The following is an 11,276-nucleotide window of genomic DNA, read 5'->3' on the forward strand; positions in this document are numbered from 1 at the left end:
TGTGGCTGATCACCAATTCCCAATCTTAAGCTGGCATGCCGGTGTTCTGTCAGATCAGCATTCCCCGTCAGACCAGCATACCCATAGTCAATATGCATGCATACATCTGGCACTATGAGTGGAACAAGTCTATTATGCATGATATGATTGAGAAAAGGTTGTAGTTGAAGGTAAACACACAAACTTACCAGAAAAGCATAAAGAAAGTCAAGTAGGCTAGTTTATTTATGCATGATGTAATAAACAACAAGTTTTAGGTAATGAGAATTTTACCAAATTTTTATAATAACCCACACTGTCAACTGTCAGTTGTTACAAAATCACAAGACATCTTTAATATTTCAATCTGATCTTACTGAAAGCCAATTAGTGCCAGTGAAACGATAAAATTCCTGAAACAATTAATCGTATTAATCGTGATTAATCGATTATTGAAATAATCATCAACTAATTTGGTAATCGATTAATCGTTAACTGGAGTATAGAGACTCTAAAAAAATGCCTTTAGCTGACAAAGCAACCCACTTAATTTGATCAAAATTGTAATTATATCAAAACTATTAAAAAAATATGTTAACATTTTTGAATTAATATAAAAAAAGCGTCTGTTAATACGCTCTATTCCGAAACGCCTCAGTGGAAATTTTTCTTGTTTCACCGCGTTTAATTTAGAGTTTGGGTGAGTAGATTCTGCTATTAGGTCTGTTCTAGAAGATATCGACAGCAAATTAATTTTAAAAGAGGAACAGAGAAACGTGATCAAGTCTCATCTTCTTATTCTAGGCGTGAAACTGCACGCTTTGATTTTTGTGGACAACAACTATGCCTCGCTTAACATACGTCACGCACTCCGTTGCTCTTATTGGTTGTAGGTCTATCCAATTGAGTACAGAGGCATTTTTTTTCCTGGTTCGTTCAAAACACGCCCCATAATCACAGCTCTATGGAGCAGTATCAGACTCATATTCTGACTAGAATTAAGTCGGACTACGTCAGGCTAGAGATAGACAAGATCTGTGGAAAAGATCAGTTTTACATCAAAGTACTGGCGGATCACGAATCTCCCTAAAACAAGAAAATCAAGGCCGATAAATTGGGAGGGCGATCAACTGGTGCTCCATAATTCACACAGTGCTAGGTTGGTTTCGAAAACTGGTTTTTCTCTTCAACTAAAACATCTATTGAAGATAGCTTTTTAGATTTACTTTGGATATCTGTAATTATGTATGTATATGTATTTTGTCATAACCTAAAATTTTAAGTTCAATAAGATAGCAAAAACCAAATAAATTAGTAAGAGGGAAAAAACATTTTACAGCCCTCACAGTTTTTGCCATTTACCACAGAGCCACATGTTCCAGAGATGGCACATACGCACCAACTCTTGAAGTTTACAGTTTATTGAAAACCAGGAATGTCATACGCGAGACTGGAACGTTTTATAGGGGCGCTGGGGAGCTAACAAGCACCTTGAATGTTCACAGAAGCAAACAAATGTGAGCATTGGTCAAAGACCTTGAATTACCTCATCCTGTTCAAGTAGAGTCAAGTTTACAGCTGCAGAAAGGAAGTAAACCTTTCAACAAAGACAACTGACAGCTCATGATTTATTATTCTCCCCACTACCCATGTGTAGTTGATACATCTTCATATTTGACTGAAAGACAAAACCAACATGACACTAAAAACAAACCAGATATTGTTTTAGCAACAAGGTAAATTAAAAGAACAAATGATAAACAACAAGGTTACTTTGAGAAGTAGCTAAAAGCAAATAAGGTGCAACTCAGATAATAAGCTAAAACACTGCCATGAAATTTCTCCATTGTGAATTCAATGGCATTGTGTTTATGGGAGTGGCAATACATCTCTAAGAAATATCCTGTTAAGTAAGAACAACTGAAATCTCTCAGTTATACATGTTTTTAGACAAATCTACGCACATAGGTAAAATAAAGCTTGAACTCATACTACAAAGTCAAAACTAGAAGCACTCGAAAGTTTCCAAAACACTGATTACTATTATTATTTTATCTAAAAAAAAATTTTTACCTCCTTGTAACACAAGAATGGGTTTTACTGTTTTTAAAACTGAAATTTCAAAAAAATAGGATATAAAAACACTTATATCTTAGAAGCAGCTAATTTTCTTTGTTTGCTTTTCTCTGCAAGCCAGTGGTTAATATTTCTAAATCCAGGATGTAAAGCAACCACTTTAAACAGCTGGAAACAGTTGATCATGAGAAACCTGAGGCCTTAGGGGAAAAAACAAGCCTGTCTGCTAACCATATCAGTCAACATTTGTTTTCATGGAAGTTGCACTTAAAATCTCATCAAAAGAAAAAAGGTTGTGCTCTGTCTCATTCTGCTATCCTAATTGATAGACTGGTAGTTTTATTATTTTCTTTTTTTAATCAATTTTAGTGTAATTGAAAAAGCCGACGACTGCTTCTGAAGCACGGTTTTTAAAATACTTTTAACTACTAAACAAAAGTTAATTTAGTTTACAGATCAGCCATTAAGGCTTTTCCTGTAAGATACCACTTAACTTCTTTTTAGGATCTGAACTGACAAATTTGTCTCCAACAGCCATAGTGTATAAGAGTTTACACATTTTTGCTGCCTCCTTGATCCGGGAATTAGTTTTACATTCAACAGAGGATATATGACAAATTCTAAAGCATGCACATTGCATGCTACTGGCTGAGGTATTTCAGGATCAAATATGTGTTTCTGATGAGCTTTGTCTACCCAGCTTGAAGGGTAATGGGTCAGACTTCCAAGATCCATGCTCAATCACAACCAAAGAGAGATTACCGATAGGGCTAACTCATGTTTCTGCAACAACTAAAACTCTCCTTTTTGCATTTTTAAAGATAAAGCAAAATCCACCCAGAATTGCCAAACATTACCTAAACATGAATAAAATAATACATTTCCTGCAGCCTCATAGGCAAATGTGTGATCAAACAAAGACTATCCCCATCTCTGCATGGGTTAAACTTCAACTCAGTTTACGCAGGAAAGCTAAATTCACAGTATATCCTCTTCTGTTCCACGTGTGTTACAATGCTGGGGGGTTGCACGCTTTACACTGCAGTAACATCAGCAGATTGTAGAGTATCAGAACAGGTCTGGCTCCTCTCCAGACATCCCTCCACAGACCACACATACACACTCAGCAGTCTGGAGACTTAAGATATGTTAAGGCTGGTTGTGGACACTGGTATAGAATATGATCTGCAAAGAACTAGGACAGCTCAATCCCTGCAGGAGGGGGGACCCTAATGAATATTAAACCCAAAGAGGCTCATTAGAAATCATTGGATGATAAGTTCCATTGCCTGATTTTTATGAATATCATAGTATTTCTCCTAATTCACAGGGGATATATGACTTGCCTTCATTACTGTGGTAATACTGATAGGTTTATTATTGCATTAAACTGAGTATGACACGGGTGCATAAGGCAATGAGGGATTATGAAGAGTAAATAAGGGTTGTGTTATCCCTTCTGATCAATTCATGTCGACTCCAGAGCTTCTGACACAACAAGAGGGCTCCAGCTTTGACAGTAAGAGAGGAAGCTGATGAAATAACGTGCTGGTTGATATTACCAGTGGCTAAACCCCAAATGGGAAGTCAAAGTGGAGATTAAAGAGCAGAGGGATTGCTGTTGGGAATCTGTTTGTCCGGCTTGCCTGTCAACCACACCCCGCAGCGACAGCCAGAGGCTGCCGCAGCATCCTCCAGCCACAGCGGGTTGGGGTTTAGGTCTATGTTCTCCTGCTAATCATTACCAGCATTAAAAGGTGGAATAAAATAAAATAAGCTTTTATTAAAGTAGCAGGCGGAAAGAACAGTTGGTTACTCACGTTAGGGAACGTTATCGCCGCGCGCCAGGCTTCATATGTGGCTAGCTGGAGGACCCTTTTAGCAAAGCGCCGCATTATTTACAGTCTTTAACTAGTCCAACTCATTATTTACAGAAGAAAAGGTCATTGACACCCCGATAATATGAAACCTCTGGTGGGTGTAAGTCCTCTGCGCCGTTGCCACATAACCGTCATTAAACGCGGGTAGCGGCACCCCGGCTAGCCGCCTGTCAGTTTGCAGCAAATTAGCCGGCAGAAGTTATTTAGCCTGACAACAAACTCACCTGAAATGGAGGTCCGAACCGAGCGGTCACAAGTGTCCGGGTGATGGTGAGGAGTCGCTCCTTTTACATCCAGGAAGAAGGAGGAGGCAAGCTGGTTAGTGGGGTGGGTGGGCTACTGTGTGGAGCTCTGAATGAACACGTTAAAGATGTAGAGGGTGGGGGGGCCACCGCCTCCTGCGCTCAACGGCGCGTGCACTCATGTCCAGGAGTTTAACATAGCGACCTAAACTCTGTTTTCCAGCCGCGACACACAACCAGCAGCCTCCTCCTCCTCTTCCTCCTCCTCCTCGCGCGCTGGACGTTAATTTTTCCTCCCCAGCTACGTCATACGTTCCTTTACATTACATCTCCACGAGGACTATAAATTAATAAATAAGTAGAAAAAAAAACGGTTAGTGAATGCAGCCTATCGGCGAGGGCGTAGCCAGAAGCGTGATAGAGGTGCGACACCTGACTGCGTGTTCAAGGATGACACCGAACGCGGGTTGCATGCGTGAACACGCAGCCGGTGCGGGAGAGGAGACGTACAGGATGTGCGGTCACAGTTAGAGAACATAGAAAGGAGAATGGATAGCCTGCTTTTCTAGATTCTCTAGGTGCAAACCCAGCTTTGCAACCTTGAGTTTTTTGGGTTTTTTTCTTATTATTATAAACCAAAATGTAACGTCATGAATATAAGTGATGGCTGCCTGTGCTTCAAAGCTCTTGAGTGCCCCTTTCTTTAAAAATGGAGTAAAAAAATATGCTTTTGTTTATTTAGCACTTCAACAATGGTATTATTCCTACACTCTTCAGCCAGCCATTGTGTGTGTCAGCCTGAAACCAGGGAAATGATTTAGGTTAGTAGAACTTCCCCACTGAATTTTCCCACTGTGGGACAATAAAGGGTGTTTTTACTCTATTTTGTTTTCAAAACCTATAGGCTATGGATGTGGGTGCAAATTGTAACAGCAACAATCATGTGAAGGTTATTTTCATGGTTGGTTCTAAACAGGAGCCAGTGACCCTACAGAACTTGTCATAGCCTAAAAAAAATACAATCCTAAAGATGCCAAACTGAAATATTGGCTTACTTTGGAAGATTTGTCAACGCGATGATTAAAGTGTTATAACTAGTAATTAATTTGGTAGATCACAGTAATAACCTGCTCAGATTGAGAGCACAGTTGCTTATTTTAGGAAATTTGTACTTTTTTAAATCAGTTTTTGCATCCTAATACTGAATGAGTTTCTTATGATTATCAGTGCTAATAAAAAAAACCCACAACTGTTTCATCCCTTGGACCATTCAGTTATTTTGCCTTTGCAATTTACTTTAATAATTATAAAAATTTTAGAAGGACCACTGGTTATTAAGTAAAAAAAAAACAATATGCACGATAGGCTATGCCTCCCTATATATGAAATGGCAAGGAAATATAGTCTGCCATTCTCTTACCTATTTTATTGAATAGATTAGAATAGAAGTTTATTCCATAATCTTCAGTTATATTACTTGGTTACATGCCAAGGAAAGTTTTATTCAAGCTGATTTGTAGGTTTTATTTCTTCAGTTTAGAGAAAACAATTCTCACTATAAAGAAAACTATGTAAAACTACATAACTTTTGTAAATGTATCTAACTTAAATGGGCCCCATAGGTCTGTGAAAACTAGAAGGAATCATAGATTCAATCTCAAAATGTCATTTTCTAACAAATATAACTTAAGAAGAATACAGTTGATATGAACAAGCATTAAAACAGAATGTGTTTCTGTACGATTTCTGCTTTTAAATGGAATCATTGGAGCAGAACAAAGTGAAAACTTGTCCAGATCAGAGTGTCTAAGAATTTGAGTAAAATCTATGTTTTCTAAGTTGTCCTTCTTTTATTCATAGCTTATTTGGCAAATATCTAATCAAGAAAATTAATTGTATAATTTGTTATTCAATCTAAATAGCTTGTATAATTTAACTAATTTCTTTAGATATTTGTGCATTTTGCAGTTGTAGAAATAATTCTAGGATAATACGCTTCTATGACAGCATACAGTAACTAGCTGAATCATAAAAACAGGAAAAATCTGACAGAGTAAAAGTGGTGTGATTATGACCCAGTTTCCGAGGAGAATGCATTACTTACGCACAGCTGCCTGTCTGTGCTGCTCCTCACTTTCCCAGCCCTACTGCCATCCAGGAGCAGCCAGAAACACACCCTCACATAGCACTGCACTCTGCTTCCTGCAACATATGTGGCTAATTGCTTCAAGGCATTAGAGGTCACAAGAGGAAGAGCACATGGCCGACAGTGCACTTTAATAGTGTTCATTTTCTTTCTTTATATACAGCTTTTAATGCTTGAGCTATTTATAAATGTGAACCATTTCAGAGTTAGATAAGAAAGACATTTAAATATAAATTAATACTCCACTCATATTCTTCTGAAAGTCAGCAGGCAGACTCATAGATGGAGTGAAATATAAAAAAAAAACTGCTGCTGCCGGCTGGGAGCAATTGGGAGCAGGTTAAATGTAGGTCCTGGTCTGATTTGGTGAAAAATTGACTCGGGGAGCCAAAGTATGTCACAGTGTCTGTTGTTTGTTTAGCCCGAGGTGTCCTTTTTTTTCTCACAGTTTTAGGGAGCATGCCATTTTTTTTCTGGTTGGTTTGTGTAATGCCCTGTGTTGAAAAGAGCAACACAAGTGCAGGTCACAGAAACAGGATAAAGGAAAATATCCATCTGACGTCACACTGGTCTTGTGATAAGGCCTTGTGATTTCTCTTTAGTGAACATAATAGGAACTAAAGGTGTTTAAGGTAATAATATTAGTGACAATTAAAGGAGTAAAAGGTAATAATGAAAATAAAGGCAAAAGTATACATTGTTTTTTTCTCCTAACTAATAAGTATGTTCTGCTCATATGTTTTCAGAGGTCCAGTCTGATAGTTTAAGGTTTTCCAGAGGACATTAAGGAGGCACAGAAAGCTGGTGTAACAAAGTGCTCTGGTCAGAACACACCAAAAATTCCCTATCTTTGGAGAGGGTAACCTGATGCAAAAACCTTAAACCAACCCACACTAAAACATGGGGGTGGAAGCATTACACTAAGGGAATTTTCTTTTAATATGGACTGAGAAGCTGGTCAAAGTTGGTTAGTAGATGGAGCGAGTTATAAACAGGCCGATTCTGGAAGAAAACCTGATGTTCACCTTATCTCAAGACAATCCTTCCTAAATATGCAGCTAAGACCAGCAATAAAAAAAATCAGGTTAGTGGTTCTCAAAGTTTATTCCACTTCAGTAAACACTGACAGTTCCAAGTATTGCATCTTAATAGACCTTTTAAAGTCATATAAAAATAGGGCCTATAAAAACCTAATTTGCCTGCCTCAACTGAATGAGGCATGTTACTCCACGTGTTTCATAAATCAATGGAAAGCCTCATATAGTCATAATTTCATCTGTGAAAATCAGATCCTTCTTACCAACTTATAAAAATCCTATATACCAATGGTATATAGTAATAGGTGTAATAGAAGACAAACAAATACCTTATTTCCACTTCTGATAATATACATAACATTGAATCTTTCACACACAATAATATGCAAGTTTATACACTAATTATCTAGTTTCCTAACTTAAAATTCCCAACAAATACATTAAATTCTGTTTTTACATGATAAAATGTTGAACATATGAAGGGCAGTTGCTTTAAAAAGCACTGTAGATTGAAGTAAAGTCTCTATTTCTTTTGAACTTAAGCTAATCCTTCTATTTTCAGCGTATCTATTAGACATTTCACAATAAGATTAAAATGTTGGTGCTCAGAACTAGACCTCTTACAGCTTTTACAGAAGTCCTCAGAGCCTGAGAGAATTAAACTGATACCAGGAGATTTAGTTAAAACCAATACGCAAACAGGAACAAAACGCCACTGAGTGAGTTAGAAGATTTCAGTGGTAGTCCGCCATACTGACCTATTTTACACAACTTACACTCAAGTGCCTACAGTGGCGTAACTGTTTCATATGAAGGTAATTAGGCTTTCCCTGGGCATGACTCACCACTATTAGTCACTACAAAATTCTGAGCCTGTTGTTCCATGTCTGTACCCAAAATCTTGGTTCTTCTAGGTCTTATGTTTCATTGGGTTAAATTCATATGTCCCATTTAAAGGCTGATGAAAGAGAAAAATCACCACCCTGCCCAACACCGTAATCATTAAAGATTCCAGAGACAGATGTACCAATCAAAAATAAACCCAATTACTTTAGAATTAACTTATATTCTGTAATGCTTTAACATTTCAGTTTTTAGCACTGACTCTGCCAATCACTGCTGTGAATATCTACAATATCATTTTAGCAAAAGCATACAGACAAAACCAATAAAAAACATCTTAATGTGGGCAGGGCCATATGGTGTGTTTGTGGTCAACACTGATGCCTCCCAGCAAGCTGTTGGGTATGAGATGTGGAAGCTCCTCCAGAGAGATGTATGGATTTATTAATATTTTATTATCTGTTTTATTTGCAATTTTCTTGTTTTTTCTACCTATAGAAGCAAAATTTCAACATATGCAATTCCTGTAAAGTATACACACCTCTCAGACGTTTTATGATGGTTTCATGTTAAAGTCCCATATATCTCAGTTGTTTTCTAGTTTAGACTGACAAAAATTAAATATAATAGTGAAAATAGGGTTAGGGTAAATTTGTATTAAACCTCATTTTACTCCAGTAGCCCTAAATAATGTCGAGCAAAAAAAAAAAAAAAAAAAAAAAGGTTGTCAACCAAATAATCACCTCAATTTTTAAGACTATTGACTTTCATGCAGCTGTTCTGTGAACGCTTCACAGGCTATGTAGATATTATTATTATTATTATTATTATTATTTTTTTTTTTTTATGCTATGTAGATATTAGTGGTGAAAAAACTTTCATGATCTTGGCACTGATGACTGGATTATTTGTTCCTTTCTTCCACCTGCTTTGTTCCACCCAGTTTTCATTTGCTCTCATCTGATCCACCTGTTCTAGTTTCTATTTTAGTTTCCAGCAACCAGTGCCAGATTATTTGAGCCAATTTTGAGAGTTCTCTAGCATACCCTCTAGTGTTTTGATTACCTGATCCTGACCTGTTTCCGTCTCTGAACTCCTGAGTTTGGCTTGCCCCTGTTCCGGTCTGTTTCTTCCTGTCCCTGTTTTCGGACTGCTGCTTAGATTCTGTCTGTTAACCACCTAGGATCTGTCCCCTGACCCCGACTTCGATTCCCCTTGGGTACCTCTTTGTCTCTCTGATTTACTGGCCTGGACTTCTGCTTCTGGTTTATCACCTGCTTTGGACTTTCCCCTCGGATTCTTCTGCTCTTCTGCATCTGCTGGCTTCCACTTGTCTCTCTGCTCTGCCATACTCCTGGAACTCTCTGGGCAGCTCTTGCTGCATGCTGTGGAGAAGTCATCCGACTGGTTTCCACTCCTACTTCTGGGCACAGACAGAACTTAACAACCAGGTTAGTGAATTCTGGGTCCTACTTTCTGAGCTATGACATAAACAGTATAATGTTGTACACACTGGATAGATTAGGGAGAATGTTGAGGAGAATCTTGAAGCAGGATCAGACTCTAAGATGATTCAGCAAGTACAGCAAAACTGGATAGAGCTGATATGTGGATGGATGACCCTAAATACGTGGGTACTGTGGAAGAAAACATTATACTGGCTGTGAAAGACCTGAGACGTGCCAGAATTTAAACCTCTTTTGGGAAAGAAAATTCCAGAATATTCAATCAGAGCTACAGTACAGTGGTATGTTAGATTCAGGAGTGTCCAACTCCAATCATTTTACTAATACCCTACTACGTTCTTCAGATGTCTTCCTTCTTCAACACAACTGACTTAAATAGCTGGATTAGCTAATGGGTGTGTCATATTCTGCAGCAGCATTCTTATAGTCCATTCATTAGATTCAGATTTGTTGAACCTTGGGAAACATTTAAACCATCCAGAGTATTGGCCACTGTTGACTCAGGCTGGATACCACTTGATTAGACATTCAATGTCAAAAACCTGAATCTATGCATGAACCCATGGATAGCCTTAAAAACGTAGGTACAAAGACATTGAAGTCATGTATGACTGAGCTAGACCAACTTTATATAGAGAAGTAAAAAAAAAAATTAATGAAATTGGTCTCTAGATGAATAAAGCTGCTATATATTCCCAAATACTTTCTCCCTCCATCCCAAATATGGAAGTTGCTATGCACGAATCATATTTTGTTTAGGACTATCATAAAAACAGTTTCAATAAAACACTTTTAAGTTTGGATTTAGAACATGAAAAGATATATAAATATAATTCTGCAAGGTACTGGTAATATAGCAGAGAGGCTTAAAAAGATGAACAACAACTTATCCTTAACACGGTCATTTACTCCTCATTTGAATTATTTTTGCTTTAATGGCATCACTAAATCCCAGAAATAGATGTGTAGTAATGATTGAAAAGGCGTCAAGATGAGGAAGATAAATTAATCACAATGTTAAAAGCACAGAAGCCCTTTGAAAGACATGTTTATTTAATAGACAAAATGTGTAATAGATGTAGCCTGTAAAGCATACACCAGCTGTGCTTTATAAGTGATATAACTGCCTTGGCGAAACCATTCATATGGACTGGACCTCTTTCATTCAAATACTGAGAGTACTGACATAACTCAAACTGTAAGCCTGTCTCTTAATCTTTGTGTTTGACTTTCTGATCAATTAACACAAAATATGACTGCATTGACTTGAGTCATTACTTGCCTTGGGTGATAGAGAGAAATGAAAAGCAGACAGGAGTAAAGGACACAGCTTGTTCCAATTTTAATACTAATAACTCAGAGTAATGACTTTTCTGTAAAAAAAAAAAAAAAAAAAGTGACCATGCCTGTTTCAAGCAGAAGCACTTTGGGACTGACAAAACCACAAAAGGGATTTACATATTCAGAAGATTTGGACTCCTGATAAGCTAATTATAGAGAATATGTGTTTCAGCTGTGGGTGTGTTCATACCGAAATCCTGTCATAGGACTGCTTGTCTAATATATTCAAAGACTAAAGCAGCAGGGGGGAGTGCTTATCCTCTAAA

General features: G+C 37.6%; 1 protein-coding gene across 4 annotated transcripts in view; it reads right to left on the reverse strand.

Moving 5' to 3' along the window:
* Positions 1–4,458, reverse strand: part of jakmip1 (janus kinase and microtubule interacting protein 1) — a 28,147-nt gene extending 23,689 nt beyond the window's left edge. For 2 of the 4 annotated variants that reach the window (XM_038305113.1, XM_038305114.1), the window contains exon 1: positions 4,160–4,457. The gene's annotated coding sequence lies outside the window, so the exon portion shown is untranslated. Of the gene's footprint in view, positions 1–4,159 lie in introns of all 4 variants that reach the window. The other 2 variants (XM_038305112.1, XM_038305115.1) reach the window with 2 other exon arrangements.
* Between the last annotated feature and the right edge of the window lie 6,818 nt (positions 4,459–11,276).

Source organism: Cyprinodon tularosa, unplaced genomic scaffold (genome assembly GCF_016077235.1).
Source record: "Cyprinodon tularosa strain WSP-4 unplaced genomic scaffold, ASM1607723v1 ctg551, whole genome shotgun sequence".
Lineage (NCBI taxonomy): Eukaryota > Metazoa > Chordata > Actinopteri > Cyprinodontiformes > Cyprinodontidae > Cyprinodon > Cyprinodon tularosa.